At 41.0% G+C, this 17,605-nt stretch overlaps 1 protein-coding gene across 1 annotated transcript in view; it reads left to right on the top strand.

The window, feature by feature from the left end:
- Positions 1–849: 849 nt before the first annotated feature.
- Positions 850–17,605, top strand: part of lrfn2b (leucine rich repeat and fibronectin type III domain containing 2b) — a 158,002-nt gene continuing 141,246 nt past the window's right edge. Inside the window, exon 1 of the mRNA XM_038727542.1 lies at positions 850–1,283. The gene's annotated coding sequence lies outside the window, so the exon portion shown is untranslated. The remainder of the gene's footprint in view (positions 1,284–17,605) is intronic.

Raw genomic sequence — 17,605 nt, forward strand, 5'->3', positions numbered from 1 at the left:
GTGGGTCGAAGTACTGTTGTTGCTGTCAGTCACTGTAGTGAACATAATAATACAACTGAACAAAATGTGCAAATGTACACCAACTTAATATTAATGTGTGTGTTTGTACTTCTTTGTCTTGCACCATCAAAGTGGTGGCAGACATGCAGCACTCATTGGTCCTCGGAAAGGCCTTACACTAACATTTGAAAATAATAAAACATTTCTGTGAATGTCAGACACATACTGAAATTCAAAGAAAACCTATAAATACAACTAAACATTTTCCCCATGTTACAACCATCCCCGGTCCTCCCCACTGCTGAATTTGTTGCATTGAAATATCTTTTTAGAAAACCAGAAGGTAAGTTCTAGGCTATGACTTTGGAATCACTAATTAAATTAGAAAAGTGTGTCCAACATTAAAAAACACATTAAAGTGCCTTCATTTCAGCTGCTCCTTTTTGGATCCAAAAAGTCAAATCAAGTAAAATAAACTGTGTTGCTCAAATTTGACCCTCTGAAATCCAGACCAAAATTTAGGATGAACACAAAATCTGGGATACCAAGGCTCACAGTGATCCAAGGAAAATAATTTCAAATGACCAACTACAAATCTCATCCATCCATCCATCCATTGCCAACCGGTTATTCTGCATACAGGGTCGGGGGGCTGGAGCCAATATTTGCTATATAAGCTGCTGTTTCTATTAATGATAAACTGAGCGTGATATGAGAAGCCCCATGTTTGCATTTTAAATGTGTCATATGTCAATACATTTCCAGTCCACTTGCTGCCTCTCTCACTGTCTCTGCCGTCAACTCACAGGGCGCAGTCAGTGCGTGGAGGGAACTACAGGCTGCAGGCAGGCGCATCAAAACGCAGACAACATCGCAGAGCGCGGAGATTTTCATTCCGCTCCGAGAGGACACTGTCTTCTTTCTTCCCTTCAGAGCGATGTGAGTGGATGTTTATTTAAACGCGTATCAGAGCAGAAATGCCTGACTCCCCTGAAAGTTTATTCATGCTTTCGCGTCTTCTCAAACTTAAAATAGCCCACATTTGGAGCTGATCGATGCTGGGAGCCAGTGGAGTTGCGTGCTCGCAGTAGTGTGGTGAGAGCGGTGGCTCGCTCGGGTTTCACGCGCAAGGGGAAAAGAGTGATCCACCGGCAATACCGGGGATCCAAGAGGGGAGATTACAAACGGTAATGGAATTATGTTGAAGTGAAAAACTACAATGCCTTGATCATCGACTGCATCTCCTGGACGTGGAAACCCTTCGAAAACGCCTGATCCAAGAGGTAAGAAGTCTATGTATATTACCTGGTATGAGTTGTTGCAGCAGGGAATGGGTCAATGTAATACTTTGTGATAATTGGACCAAACGCGGTGTCTGCTGCACCTTCACCCCAGTGCCCAATTTAGCTCCAGGCAGTGGCCATCTAACGGAGTGGAATATCAACGCTGATCATTATTTCCCGCCATGTAGGATCCCAGGCTGATGTTAATGTAGGAGATTCTCAAGCGAAGATACCCAGTGTGCCCCCCCCCCCCGTGCACTCTCATTCTGCTCATTATATTGTTGCAGGACAAATGAAATGCAGCTGGGGCATTTAGTCAATACTCTGCCTCTGACAGTGTTTTCATATACTGTATGCACCAGCATACAGTCCTAATGGAAAAAAAAACCCCACATGAAACTAGTTCAGCTTGTCCCTGCAATGATGAAAGCAGCTGATTAAAACCCCAGCAGAGGGGAAAATGCAGCAGGTGAATTGGTCTGAGCACAATCTCCTGCTTGACCATATTAGCAGCTTGATTATTGAACAGAGCACATTTGGAATTTGGCTCTCCTTTCTTGTCTTGTCCTGGCCTTGGGGCGAACATTTGTTAATGTGTGTGGCCTTTATCCAGACACTTTATTGCAACCTTGACTTTTACCATGCTTCTTGCTCAGTTAACCATGTGGTGGTGGTGGCGGAGGGCTGAATAATACATGGCATTGTAAGTCCATCTCAGTGGTGAGTTTTCCACAGATGGGGGCGGATGGCTAGAGTTGTTTACTGGGCTGCAGCTTTCTTGCAGAGGATTGGAGGACGTGGATTCAGGTGGAGCACCACCCCAAGCGAGGGAACCTCCCGCCATAATCCTACTGTCTACTAAGAGATGAACTTTGCCTCATGTGGATTAGATCCACACTCTAATTGACTTACCATTAACCCTTCCAACACATATTTTGGTGTAACGATGGAGGCAAAGCAGCACCGTGTCCTGATTGTTGGGGGTGGGGACATAAATCTACCTCATCGTCCGTCACTGAGTTCCCAGGCGGGGCGCCACAGTGAAACTGCTAATCCCTCTGTAATCATAGCTTAAATCTGTCAGAGCTATGACTTGCTTTACCTCACTGGTGCACTAAATGGAAAATGAGTGAGAATGCTCTACTGCGAAGCAGGAAATGTGCCACGGGGGACCCGTATTTCAGTTTAGTTAGTTCTAGTGTGGTAAAAAGTGTCACTTCAGAATGAGAAGCTGGCTTTCTGTTGTCTTACATCCACGCTTTTGTTTTAGCTCATCACTTGGGATGTAGTAAATACTGGTCTCAGCGATACTTGATTATCTTGGCTGTAATTCTACTCTGATGGCAGTATTAGTACCTCTCCTGAGGAGAGAGGTTTGTGTCGTGTGTTTGTGGGTTCTTATGTGCTGCTAAATATTCTGTGAGCTTGATGGTGGGCAAGTTGGTGTTTGGGTTCTCAAATTAATACCTTCTCTAAGCAGCCCCTGGGCCTCTCAGCGGATCTGCTGGCTATAAATAATGGCACATATGTCACCATGCTCTTGGCTGACGTACACTAAGACTCATCCTGAGCTCCATAGGGACCAGCAGAGAGCTGCGTCTCAGCCGTGAATGAGGCACGGACAAAGGCACACCTCAGGCTTCATCCACATCCTCCATTTACATTTTGTCTCTACCTTTCTGTCATCTCTGCTCATCAACCCTCTCTCCCCCCCACCCGCCGCCGCCAGCAGTGTGTTTGTTTAATGGTACCTTATGTGCTGTGAAAAGTCCAATCACTGTGAGCAGCAGGAGACAAGAGCGGCAGTCTGGGACAGATCGAGACGCCAGTCATTGAGTCATCGTCTCATAGAAACAGCAGCAGGGCTTTAAACAACGCTATAGCACCGTCATGTACACTCCTGAATCATAGTTTGTACGGCTGACCCCATGCTCAACATGGAGACGATTAACAGCCTGTTTATTCCCACAGAACAGTAACAGAAGGCCAGTTCAAGCTTTAGATGTGCAAATGTCCACGTGGTGTAAATTTCTGTCAGCAAGTCTTTGTGCCCCAGAAAAATAAACTGGACACTTGTTTCATGTACTCTACATTATGTACTGTATTTCCCATGCTTGGTTCTATTTAATTATACTTAGTCATTAAGTGATCACACACACTGATTTCTTTTTTGGCTTTTTCGTACAATACAACAGAAGCTCTTCTACCTGCTGTCAAGTTGCATCACGTTTTCTACTGATTTTCGGAACATAACTTTGTATACAATCCCACCTTCAACCCGATTTATAATACGTATAGAAGCTTGAGCATGTCCGCGGTCCACAAGCCTACCGGAGCAGGATCAAGGCTTTGCTCACCCAGCATTTCCATACCGTATCCTCAAGTTTATAAAATAAACATCACACACACTGATAGACCAAAGTTCATGTTTTCTGAAAGAGACACTGTCAACCTTGGATTTGGGTTTAACACTCGCAGCAATCTTTGGCAGTTACTGGAGCGAGAAACACCAACACTGTCTTCTAGAAATGCGTATATTCTACTAATCTACACCAAAAAATACGTTAAAAAAATGCACTGCAGCCTGGATCACCCTGTGATGTTCACTGACAGTGTATTTCATTGGTTTTCCTACAAGATTATCTTCCGCCAGCCAAGGCATGTTTTTCTTTTTTATGGTCATGTTTCCGCACTCGAATCACTTGATGTTTAGAGAAAGATGGTGGTGTGACTGGTCTTGTCAGTCTCCCTTCTTCAGCATTGTAGAAATACGAACCACTTCTTCCACTAGACAAAACACTGCCAGTGAACATAATCCATTTCCTCCTAAATATATTTGGGAAAAAGTTTAGTGGTGTGCAAACATAATTTTTAGGACATGGGATTGAAAAAATTTAGGGTAACTTTTAGTGAATTTTCGGCAGAGTGGTGGAACTGAAGTGGGCCTAGTAATGAGTATTCATTATGGTTAAGTGTGATAGGCCGTTGCAGCTGTCAGTCAAACACAAACTCGGTTACTGAAATTGACCTTGAAAACAGCAGTTCAAAATGATCTCAGCACAAGGCCAATTTAGTAGCTTTTCTAAGGCTTTTTTCATTGTATATCACATGATCTTCCATATGCATGCAGTTGCCTGGTTGTATTAAATGTATACACCCAAAGTTGACTATAAAACACTGGGTAATATTAGTTTGAGCTGGAATAAGATGAACTCAACATGTAATTCCGAATTTTAGGAAAAAGATGAGTTGAAAATATCTGCCATGGGTGTGATGTTTTACTGTAGGTGTTAACAAAACAGCACAGAGGAAAAGGAGTCAAACGATTTCTTTGACTCTTCTTGATGTAAGTGAAAAATCTGTTAAATTCTTTCTTCAGGATCATTCAGTGCTTGCAAATGAATGCAAAGGGAATGTTTCAGTAGGCATTTAGCCTTTTATCAGCAGAAAGTGGACAGGTGACAGGAAATAAGGGTGAGACTGGACTTGAACCAGGGCTGTAGCAATTTCATGGTCAACGATTTCAACCCTTGCCCACCAGGATGCCACAATCTGGTGTTTATGAAATTAACAAAATTGTCAGAATCAGCAAACACCCTAACAATCACTGACTAAGAGGGGGCAGCCCCAGTGTATCTGTCCACTGCTGATGATCAGTAACAAACCTTTGCTTCAAGCAGACGTAGCCTTGCTGCCAGAGCGAGCAATTCCTGCCTCCGTGGTGCTCTGTGTTGCTGTAAGGTCACAGTCAGCCGGACCTACTGTTGTGACGGTCAGTAAAGGAGCAGCCACTGAGTCAGTTACAGCAGCCGACCGGGCTGGAAAGAATGAAAGGCGGGAGGTAGAAAGGGCGATGCACAGCGGGACTCTGCTCCCCCCCCCCCCCCCCCCCCCGCCCCACTCCTTCCCGGTTGAGTCCTGATGTCAGACTCTCATCTGTTGCTATGGAGGATGGCTGCACTGTCCCCTCATAGTCCATCAATTCTGCCTCTCCCTGAACATCCCTAAAGCTGGGATTATATAGTCATGCCTACAAGTTCGTCAGCCTCAATTTTCTCCAAGAAAAACTGTGTAAGTGGATATGTATGAGAGACTAGTGTTCATACTCCTGAGAGATCTGCCTTGGACAGAGAGAGAGTGTGTGTGTGTGTGTCTGTCCTTGGCAGGCTGGTAGGAAGTAACATACAGCATGCCAGGCCTTCTGAGCCTTCTTCTAGGTGGCGGAAGCAGCGTTTGGGTTAGTGGTCTGTCATCCATATGCCCTCCACCTGCCTGAAGTAACACATGACCATCTGGGGGAGATTATCATTTCTTGCATCAGTGTGCACAACGGATTACACAGAGCTCCTTCAAATGGAACACAAACAAATGTATGTATTAGAAACAATCCTAACTGAGTGGTCAGCCCTGTGGGGATTCTACGTGACATACGGTACATCTAACAAACTTAGTGGTAAGTCTCAAAAGGGAAAGGGACTTTGTTTTAATGCAGTTAAGTGGCTGCATTTCTGGCACGGTTGTCAGGATTTTGAATTAGTGCTGAAATGATAATAAATGTTGAATAGTAAATTCATCAAGTAGTGTATGGACAGAAAATTGCTACAAACAATTTTGATAATCACCGAAGTCATTTATCAGGCCAAACACGATCTGCTTCCAGCTTCTCTAATGTGTTGCTTTTCTGTTTTCTCTCTATATCTTTGTAAAGTTAATTTGAATTCCGTTTGAGCTCTGGAATTTTATGGCGTTGTAGTGTTTGTAATTACTGTTCATGTATTCTAGATTAAATCCTTAATCTGTTTATTAATACAAATGAAATACTTGTTAGGTGAAACTCTTGTGGGTATTTCAATAAGTAATAAATTAGCAGTTACCATACATTTACAATTTAATCCATTAACAGTATATGAACTGAAAATGTAGAGACGATGGAGGTGTGCCGTTTGTTGGCGTACAAGCTTGCGTCCTTAGGTGCTGCCTCTGTTTGTCTAATAAGATGCTGCGCTCACTGTGGCAGCCATGAGAGGAGTAACGCTGCTGACTGAGTAAGCTGTAACGCCCTATGCATCTACAGCTGCTTTTATTTCAAGCAGTCATAATGTGCAAACAAGTATCACTTTATGTCCGTGGTAGCAAAGGTAATGCTTCTTGTAACGGAATAATCACAGTTGTGTTTGCAGTTTCTAGTAATCAGGCCTGACAAAACGTTATTATAGGTAATAAAAATAGCCTATTGTTGCCGATGACGTTTGTGTTTGGAAGGCCTATGTTTAATATCCTTGTTTATATCTGGAAAACAGACTGTAGTCTTTAATTAAAATGATTCACGGCTGGGTTAGGCTATAAATAAAAAAAGGGAGTGTGTCTCTTGCAATTATCCTTGTGACATTATTTTTGCTTGCTCTGTGCCAACCAATCAAGTCCTTTTACAAACAGTTGCAATATGGAGTTTTGTAGTATTGCACTTGCCAAAAAGAAAGTATAGCTCAATCAGTCCTTTTTACCGGTTGAAATACATTTAAATAGCCAATACAGCCCATATAGCCTATGTAGTTTTGCATTTGTAAGTGTTGATCAATGAGCCTCCTACCTTTTGATTGAAAGGTTCTCAAAATGAATTGATTTTATTTATGAGCGTTATATTTGAGTTGTGGCTGATTTTAGCTCACCCAGTCCTTTTAACCTGTTGAAATACCTTTAGAGGGCCAATACAACCATTGACAGGTAGTTTTCCACTTGCCAAAAATTGATTACAGGCAACAAAAGTGTGTCTGGTCAGCTTCTGTCTGGGCAGTGTGAACTGACAGTTGGTTTTCTGAACATGCTAAAGACTGAAACCAACTACTTAGAACCAACTTAGAATGTTGGTGTTAGTTGGGCGCAGCCTGGGCAGTATAAGCGACTCCTTCAAAGGGGGGGGCCACAGGATGAGAAGTGAGGCAAAGATATTGTGTGAGGTGAAAGGGAAAAGTGCTTGACGGTGTTCTAAAAATGACAGGAAATTAGTTATTGTAGTTTTGCCTGCTTATCAACATGGCCAGCAGTAGCAGCAGCAATTATTTCCCCTTGGAGTCAAAAACTCAGTCAAGGTACAAGTTTGTTTATTAGTCATTATACAGAACAAAATGAAATTTGTAGTTTACATTTAGCTGACGCTTTTATCCAAAGCGACTTATAATTGCTGTACATGTCAGAGGTCACACGCCTCTGGAGCAACTAGGGGTTAAGTGTCTTGCTCAGGGACACAATGGTGGATGTCTCACAGTGGGAATCGAACGCAGGTCTCCCACACCAAAGGCAAGCATCTTATCTATGCACCATCTCCACCCCTCAGTAGTTCCTTCATGCTACGCACACAACATATAATTAAGTGTAGGCCTATATTAAAATATGGTAAGGAATAAAATAAAATGAAATATATATTCAATTATTTATATACATATAGGCTATAAAAACATGTAGCCTATACATCCTGAACATTCCACAGTGCATTTTTTGAATTTGCATCTGGGGTGAATGTAAACAGCAGCAACCAGATGATAATATTAAAGTTTCATCTTCACAATAAACCTTCAACAGTCTCTGAATTCTGTTGTCTGCTCAACACGAGTCCCATTTTGTCCACTGCACCTGCCGTGGCGCCTGGTCTGGTTTTTTGGGCTGGGTGGTCTGCTGCTCTCCAGCAAAACCTGTTTTCATCTTCCAATGACTGTATTTATGTCATGTTTTGGCAATAAAGCCGGGGGAAAAAACCCATTAAAAACAAAAGTGTAGCAAAGTTTGAAGAAGCTATGGGCTGCTGCTTCTACAAGCGCTGCCTGTTGTCGAATTTGGACATGACACATATTTTTAGATTTAGTGTGATGTACAATGGCAGATGATATCATTCTAATTTATTTTTACCTCCTGTGTCCTTGGCCCCGCGTCCTGGGCGAATATTGTAGATAGGGGCTGCTGTGGGGGGGCACCTTTGAGGTTGAAAATGTGTTTCCATTTGCCTAATCAACAGGAACTGCCTGCTCTTCCACAATGAAAAAGATTACCCGTACATGCATTCGCCTGTGTGTTTATAATCTCTGAACGGTAGTATATAAGAAGAAGGGCTCATGTTAAAGCGTGCAGCGAAATAACTGTTCCCATGGCAATGTTATACTTGTACCTGTTTACTTCACAAATGATGGGAACTGCTGTACGAAAGTTTTCCCCAAATCGAAGTAATGATAGCAGTGACAAATCCGATATTTATTATTTTTGCACTACCAATGTCATAATATAAAGCTCACAATGCAGTTTTTTCACATAGAACATGATTCTTATGTTACTGGAATACTCTCCTCTCTCCATTCATAGACAGATATTTGCCTGTGTTGGAAAGCTGTGGCACAACATTTTAAATTAGGCCTGGGGGGTGATGGTTTGGAGGGCAGCAGTTGTTACTATGTTTTCTTGGGTTTAAAAGTCATGATATCAACAGAACTCAAACGGTAGCCAAAATGATCCTCCTAATTAACTGAATTGAAGCTAAACTGACCTCCACACAGTTCTGACACGGGGGTGGGGGGGGCTTTGGCGGGGATGAGGCTCTGGAAATGAGGCTCTGGCATGTTGTTGAGCTCAGTCCTGAGGGAACGTCTGGCTCTGTGAGTGCTGACCTGTCAGAGCCAGGACTGGGTCGGCTATACGAGAAGGGATCAGAAACCATGAATAAATGAGCAGGGGCTTGGCATTGGGCCAACACTGCTGACAGGCACTCAGGATCTAGAGAGGATTAGGTCTGGTCCTCATACAACAGTCCACTAGACATATCATTTACCTGACTATTTATCTTGCACTTCATTCTGAAAAGGGCTCCAACAATAATAGTAATTTTTAGCATTAATGATTAATCTGTAAATAATATATGATGAATTGTTCAGTCTATACAATATGAATAAATGTGACTCCTAAGGGATCACTACTACATGAAAAGCCAAATGATCAAAAAAAGCAGCCAAAGGAATTGCCGGGCTACTTTTTGGTAGTTTGACAGAATCTCAACTCAAAGACGACTTACTAGTTTTTGGCAGTAATTTCAACCACAGCTGATGTGGTGAACACATATTCAGTATAAACTGATTTTCGAACCAGCTATTTTTTCTCTTTTACTTTTTGTGAAATATATTTATATTTAGTGTTCTCAAAAAACTGTATCCCCCTCTGGCTTAAACCATGTATAAGCTTATCAACTAATCAGTTAATTGACTAATATTTTCACCATTAGTTAATTAATATGGGACACAATTGGGTTGGTAGAAAGCATCTTTGGTCTTTGCGCTAGCAGCCTCTCTGCAACTCTACTCTGCAGTTTCTGTCACTTTATCCTTCCGGTACCACAACGTATCTGTAACATAAGGATGCGCTCAAATCAGATTTTCCAGGCTGACAAGAAACCCTCTTTGTTTCCTGGAATGAGGTCACACAACTGCGGCAGAAAAAATCGGTCAACGGAAAAGCTTTTTAGATGTCATCTTCTAATCAGAATATGCTTTTCTCATCGGAAATACCGCTGTGCTCTGGATCTAAATAGATCATGAGGCTGTGCTGCTCACTGTTTGACATTCAGCATAAGCAGCTTATTTCCTGGCTGCAATTGCTATTTCTTAAATGTCCTATCTAGTAAATAACCTGCAGTATTTGTCTCTGTGTGCAGCCCCTGTGGGACCTTGAATGGTCAGGAGGGTACAGAGATATGAAAACAGAGACATTGAGCTGTGTGTCTGAGTCAAAGAAGCCCAGTGTCAGCTCTTTCCAATGTGGCCATGAAACGGGTCCACTCTAAGCCATCAGACTTACCACTGCTCCAGTTGGCCTTTTTATAACTTTTTAATATTCGCTTTGCATTGGTCACCAGAAATTCATTGCCACTCTATAGCCATGTAGGGACGAATGTTAACAAATTTTAAGGTAAAAGAGATAAGAGAAGAACAACAAATATTTGGGGCCAAAAAGGAGAGAATGACTTAGAAATGCATGTATTTGTACGTATGTAAGTATGTGTGTTAGTATGTGTGTGTATGCATGGTATGCACACATACATTTTAAGTCAAAAAATTCTAATTAAAATACAAAACTCAAAAGGTAAAGTCCACAAAAACTATACATGTTTGTATCATATTCCACAGAAAGTGATTTCTCATGTATTTATTTTAGTTATAGTTATCCCGTTTTGGTCGAGGTTTTCAGTTATAAATTACATGATCCTCTAGGCTGAAGTTGCATAAACACCACATGTGTTATGATCTATTTCTGTGATGAAATTCCAAGTTTCACCTGTGAAAATGCCTCAAGTCATAGCCTACAGGAGGCAAATGGCTTTTAAATTTGTCACTCTTCAGCCGGAGTCCCGAATAATGCACTTTTTTTGCAGTGATATACAGTTAACTATGATGAGATCACTGAGTTTGTTTATTTAGTGATAGCTGTCTGTGAAAAACATTGGTGGCAATGTAACTGGAACTAGAGAGAAAAGTAAGGAGGAGGTTGGGGTGAGCAGATGGATCCGGAACCCAACTTTCACCCGGAGACCCATGTTTGTTTCTTGTGTGAAACAAAAAGTCAACAATGATGCTTTTTCGTTATGTTACATAAGTTACTTTAGTGACATTACTTAGTTAGAAGAATTTGCAATAAATGCATAATATACGTTGATTACAGCGGTTGACTACAGTCTTCTGACCGGCTACCGAAGCGATTTTGAACCGAAACGAGGATCTTTTTCTGCGATGTTTCACAATGTAAACCACTAGTTTTATTTTAAAAGTCTAACTGGACGTTGCATATCTATTATTGCTAACTTGACCTCGGAGCCCTACACGTGCTAAAAAGGTACCCAGGGTATTAAGAGTGTTGACCAAGCGTCTATGTTTGATGAGTTTGGAATGAGAACGTGTTGGTGTGAAAGCATATGACGTAATCAAATAAAATATGAGAAATCCAAAATAGTTTAGTTAGAAGTTGAGAAATAGTATAGAAACCAAACAGCTTCCTTCTATTACTAAACTGGCGTTCTAGTTTAGTAAAAGTTTGTTAACATACATACATCTAGTTTGTTTGTTTTCTCCGTTCTTTACTTTTCATAACATGCTGTGTATAGATATAGCTACTTGCCAACCCTCCATATTCTCCTGAGAGTCCCAATTTTAAATGCCCATACCCCTCTTCATGCTGACTCGGCAACAAAATGACTCCACATTCCAGTTTGGTCTCCTAATTTAGGCCTTGATGTCTGCAGGTTGGCAAGTATGCTGCACTGCATCCCTGAGTTAAGTTATACTATTAATAAAGTTCTGGTTGACCCTTAGAAGAAGATCTCAGGAAACTCAAGATGGCTTACACAGCATTGTTTATTAAAGCCCGGTTGAGGATATCATAGGATTAGGATACAGACTGAGAACACAATGCCTAGCCAACACCACAAAGTAAAGAATCCCTCTTGGTCCACAATATTTATCCCTACTTTGTATTCTTAACAAGGCCATTTTTAACTGCCATAATTATGTGTTGTCATCCTGCTGGATGCCAGACTCTAATGCGTTTACCTACATTGGGATTTGAAGTCACATGTGTTGTATTCTGTGCGGAGACATTCAGTCTGTTAACATCTAAGAATGAAGTCTTACCCCAAACTTCTCATATCTTTTAGCCTTGGCTTACCCAGAGGTAACATCCTATGCTCAGATCAGCTGTCTGGTTTTCTGACAGTGCATACAGTATATTTGTGATATTGTTAAATGTTAATCAGTTAGCAGGACCCGGGGCTCAGTTTTTCTGTTGGGCTGCCTAATACAAACACGTTCAACTCAGTATTGGTCCATACAGCATACAGTATGTGTGAAAAAGCAAGATGTGAGAATAAAAACAGCGAGAGGTAAAAAGCAAAGAGAGGTGGAGGGAGGTTGATGCATGCAGAGAGCAGAAAATGTGGAGGAAGAAGAAGAAAGTGTTTTATTTTGGTATCACGTCTTTGTTAGAGGGCCTATCAGAGGGTTACTGTGTCAGTCACTGCACCACAGCCCTTTAGCCAATTAGAGGCTCCACTAGCCCAGTGTTGTTTCCTTTGCCTCGCTCTCCCTCTCCTGCACGTTGAGCCCCTGAGCCTGAAAGGGAGGATGCTTTTACTTTTGTTTGTTTGTCTCTCCAGTTCCCTTAATTAGCAGAATGGAAAGCAGGTAGATTGAATGAAAAGCGGATCCTATTTGCTTTGGCAGAGCAGGTGCCTCTTGGGGTCTCTGTTGTGTTGTTCCTGCTCCCTAATGAATGGAGCTCTGTACTGCCACTGCCCAATCAGCCAGCTGATTCCCTGCTCCCTCTCATTATGCACACACACACACACACACACACACACACACACTCATAGACTCATTTTACACAACATGGCGCATGGCTTTCTTGGTATTTTTAGCCACTACTTCTATGAACTGTCCTTTTTTTAAAAACAGCGTGTCCAGAAAGGATTGGTAAGTGAATTTTGACGGCCTATAGGAGCCCGGAGTTATGTAACATCTCTCTTAATGTTTGACAGCATTTCCATGTTTTCCACTAACATTGCGTCATCAGTGACATACTCACTGTTACGGTTCTAAAGTGTCCAGCCCCCTTTGTTGTTAGACATAATTAATGCCTCCCTCTCTAGAGATTCATACCACCCAACCAGGCACTCGAGGGGAACAGATAACAGAGCTACCAGCTTTACCAGTTTTAACTTAATATTCATGGTCTTCTGCAGCGGAGATAATCAAATAGGAAGGGATTTCCTTTGAATATTTTATTAAAATAGTGGCTGGGGCCTCTATTTAACTGCAGAGAAAACTAGGCCTTAATTCTGGAATTCCCCTGTTCTCTAAGTACATTTGATCATATTTTGCTAATACGCCTCCCTGTTTTCTGATCTCTTACTGTTTTAATTTGCTGCTAATTCAAACCCAGCAGCTCTCTCATGTTTACCTGTTGATGTGGGAAACTTGTAACTCTGGTCATTCTTCCCACACAAATCTGGCATCAGGAGGTAGAGCGGGTTTGCCGTTAATCAGAAGGTCGGCGGTTCAATCCCCGGCTCCCCCAGGCTGCATGTCGAAGTGTCCTTGGGCAAGATACTGAACCCCGAATTGCCCGTGGCGGCTGTTCCTATGAATGTGTGTGAATGATAGTTTCTGTTTGAGCACTTAGGCTCAGTGTATAAATGTGAGTGAATGGTGAATGCAGATGTAGTGTAAAAGCGCTTTGAGTGGTCGAAAAAAGACTAGAAAGGCGCTCCAAGGTCCCCACCTAGTAACGAAAGCAGTGCATAGATGTGAGGGTTTTGTGCAATGGAGGTGCAGGGTGGATGCCAGTTGAAGGAAGCCCATGAGCCAGTTTAGCTATAAGAAGCCTTGGGGAGGTTGATTAGCTGACAACCATCCACTGTCAGCCAATTGTCTCTTGCTGCTGAACATGACAGCCCACTAGACTATTAAAGCCTTCCATTGACTCATATAGTGTAATCCTTCCCTGGTAGGCTTTTAATTTTAATGTGCAAGAGGTTTTATCGCCGATAGCTTAACATCGAAGGAAAGAACAGCAGAGTAGAAATTATTAGTTAATTAGTGAGTTAAAATAACACACTGAGTACTGACAGAATTAATACTTCGGAAATGGTGGTTGTGGTGAATTTACCATGTTGTACCATGTGTAATGTAGTACCATCATAGTACAGGTAAAATTAGCTGCTGGCCTTTATTATGTACTGGCCATGCTAGCTATTATTTGAGACTGTATTACGCAGAGTAACAGTGATTCAGCTCTCAAAATTGTCCGTGTTTAATCAGTGAATGTCGGGGAATGGTGTCTTTAATAGTTACCCATGATGTGACTTCTTTCAGTCGTTGCTATCATGTTGTCTGTTTCAGTTTTTTTTCAGCGGTAGATACAACCAAACAAGGACGCTTGGGTTTTTGGTTTAAAAGCTCAACCCGTTCTCATCTCAGGCGTCGTATATACATGCTTTGATAAAACTGTGGCTATTGTACGCAAAACGTTATATTCAAAATCAACGGCCGATGTGCTAGCAGGTAGACATGCATATATTTACTGACTTAGGTTTAGGTTCTAACTTCTGTTACTGTTACGGTTAGGGTAAGTTGCCTCGGGACTGTCAACGCCTTAAACACAAACATCGCTAGTTAGCTAGCTAGTTAGCGACAGGAAGCACTACTATCGTCATATACGGTCTCTATATATGCAAAATTGACGTGAAATAAATATGCTTCAAGTGTGTATATATGACGCCTGGCACGAGAACAGGCTGAAAAGCTTGTGGGATAACTTAAGCCTAATGACCAAGTGCTATGTGGGAGTGCTAACTCCAAGCTGCAGCTTGTTTATAGTAGTTTTGCTCACACATATGCATTGTGTTACTGATTTGCTCACTGCATAGCTGTTATCGTGAGGCAAACCTAGAAAAGAGGAGGGAGGGCCTAGGGGACTGGAACAGCAAGAAAAAAAAGGCTTTGAAGTGAAGCTAATGGTGGAGGAAGAAATCAACATACATACTGTACAAGGAGCATGTGTGCCTGCTATCCCTGCTGTGTTTGGGCCTGTGTTCTGCATCTGGTATTCTACCTTTACCACATTATAATAATAATGTTAAATCCAGATTGGTGTTTCACCCATTTACCAGTCACTGAATCAGGGGATAAGAATCAGAAGACAAATGTAGTATGTGTGTTTATTCAGTACATTTCAGTACTTTGTGATAATGTCAGTTCACTATACTATAGGAATTCTCCTCACTAACACTACAAAACAGCAATAGTTGATTGTGTTATGAAAACGAAATGAATTTGTGCACAGTCCTAGGCAGACTCTCAACACAATACCATAAATTCTCAAACCGTTGTCAGGGTCTATTTACCACAATGTAGCGACAACCAGGCTTTTGTTTAGAACTGATTTATGTGAGACATACCTTTTATCCAATACCCTCTGTTAATGTAAACTCAAAAACGTTGTCATGATAAATTCAGTATAAAGTACATTTCCACAGCACTAATTCCAACCAGAGTCATGTCTTTCTCACCACTCCACTGATCTCACTTTAATTTCCTTCCCCGAAATACTGATTTCAATTACCAATTCTTTTCCACTTCTATTTTGGCAATTTTAGGGCTTGATGTTTAGTTACTATGAATTACCAAACAGTGACCATGCAGATTTGTTTTCAATGGGTGTAATCACTCCCTCAGAAGACTGTAGTCAACCGCTGTAATCAACGTATATTAAGCAATTTTTGTAAATTCTTGTTGACTTAATAATAAACTGCCATTTCAGAGATGGATCTGTTAGGTCAGCGAAACCGGACGTAATGTTTAAGTCAGCTGCTAGCCAAAAGGCTAAAGGAAGAATGAGGGAGAGAGGCGTTCTTTCTACAGCTGTAAGTACTGTCATTAGGCCTAGCTTAGCTGTGTCACACACAGAGATGCAAAGAACTTGGTCTTCCGTAAACGTTGTGCAACCAGCAAAAAGTTTTCAACCATGAACAATTTTGGATTGAAGCATCTGCTAAGAAACTTGAAACTTAGCCTGTAGAAAGAAACTCCGGCTGCTAATATTACTGCCATTGAAGCATCCACTCGGCAGGACAGAGTGGCGTCAATCACCGTTTTGTGTTTTGTAAAACCACTGAATACTTCTCTTCTAAATGCATGTGCAAAACAGTAACGTTAGTTCTGAAGTTTAGACACTTGCTTGATTTATTTTTTTTTATCTCAAACAGTGGCATTAAAAACGTTATATGCTTCGTAAAAACTATACTCATTGAAACCGTTATGAATACTCGATTAGTTCACTAAATCGGGGGAGACTTGCTTTGTTTTTTCTATGACGTTAGGGAATGGTATGTTGTCTGGAGGGACCTGCTTTGCTTTTTATTATTTTTAAATAGCCTATATCCATAGCTTATAGATACAGCATCCTCTGGTCTGAGAGGCTGCAGTGTTTTCAGTTTGGCTGCTTGTTGACTCCTCAGGTTAATTTTTGCTCCAGTAAAGTGGATTCATTTCTAAAATGCGCTGCTGAACAGGTTTCCTGTCACTTTTAAGGATGGGGTGCGGTGGTTGAAAGTAATTGTAATGGAACGAGTAACGTGACTATTTACTTTTAATGCCCAGTAATAAGTAAAGTAATATTATTGCTTTTTAAATGAGTAATAAGTAAAAAGTAAGTCATTCCAATTTCTTGAAATTGCTAGATATGCTGCTCATGTGCCGCGAAGGCAGAGTGCTGCTTTCTGCCCCCGGTTGCGCGCACATCTCTGTGATGATGTTGCACAGAAACCTGTCTACACTGCAGCAATTATGACAGGAGCAGAGGAGCAAGAAGGTGATGCTGTTATAGAGCAATAGAGTCCAAGGAGGGAGATTGGGCTGGATGACGTTGTCCAGGACGTAAGATTAGAAAACACTTCTGTGTGTTGTTCTAGATGACATTGGCACACAATGTATTTTGTGGTTTTGAGGACCTGCTGGTACATTATGTTGAATTTATAATGTGAGCCATCATAGTTACAGGTTATTCTGCCCTGTCAGTGTTTTTTATCTGGCCTTTATCACCTTTATTTGTTCATGCTGCCAATGATTGGAGATTATTTAAATACTGGCTTTATTATTTATTTATTTATTTTTTAGTAATTTTAGTAATAATAGTGACATCATCATTAGAAATAATGATAATAATAATCATGTTGTGTTGAAGAAGACTGTAAATGATAATAATTCTCTTCAATACGAAGAGAAAGAGCCCACTGGGATGTTCTGTTCTCAAGCTGTGGCCTGTAAAATATGGGAGTGCTTTTGGTCATATATATTGACTGTTTTTATCAATATTTCAATGTTTTGAAGATAACTTCCAATAAAAGTGAACATATAAACAGTAAATATGGCCAAAACATGGACATTCGCCTGGTATATGTTTGAAAGATTGTATAATAACTGTTGCATATCAGTTTCTTTTCATCAAATTTACAGTTACAGTTGTATTCAAGGTGTATTAGAAGATATTCAGGTGCATTATAATCTACCTTATGATGGTTTATTGCATGAAAATATAGCTTTTTTTTACTAGGCGAGGATGAAAATATCATATTTTTTCTGTATTGCATCTCCATGTATTCTGTAATGGTAAAATAAATATGTTAATGTGCAATGGATTTATATTTCTTTGCTTCTTTGCAGAATTATGCATCTAGGCCTAATGGTTGTGGAGATACTACTGTTTTATTTTTGGTATGTTATTCTAGGCGTTTTTCCTGG

The sequence above is a fragment of the Micropterus salmoides genome, unplaced genomic scaffold (genome assembly GCF_014851395.1).
Source record: "Micropterus salmoides isolate LMB-PRFRI ecotype aquatic unplaced genomic scaffold, ASM1485139v1 Ms_hic_scaffold_18, whole genome shotgun sequence".
In the NCBI taxonomy this organism is placed as follows: domain Eukaryota; kingdom Metazoa; phylum Chordata; class Actinopteri; order Centrarchiformes; family Centrarchidae; genus Micropterus; species Micropterus salmoides.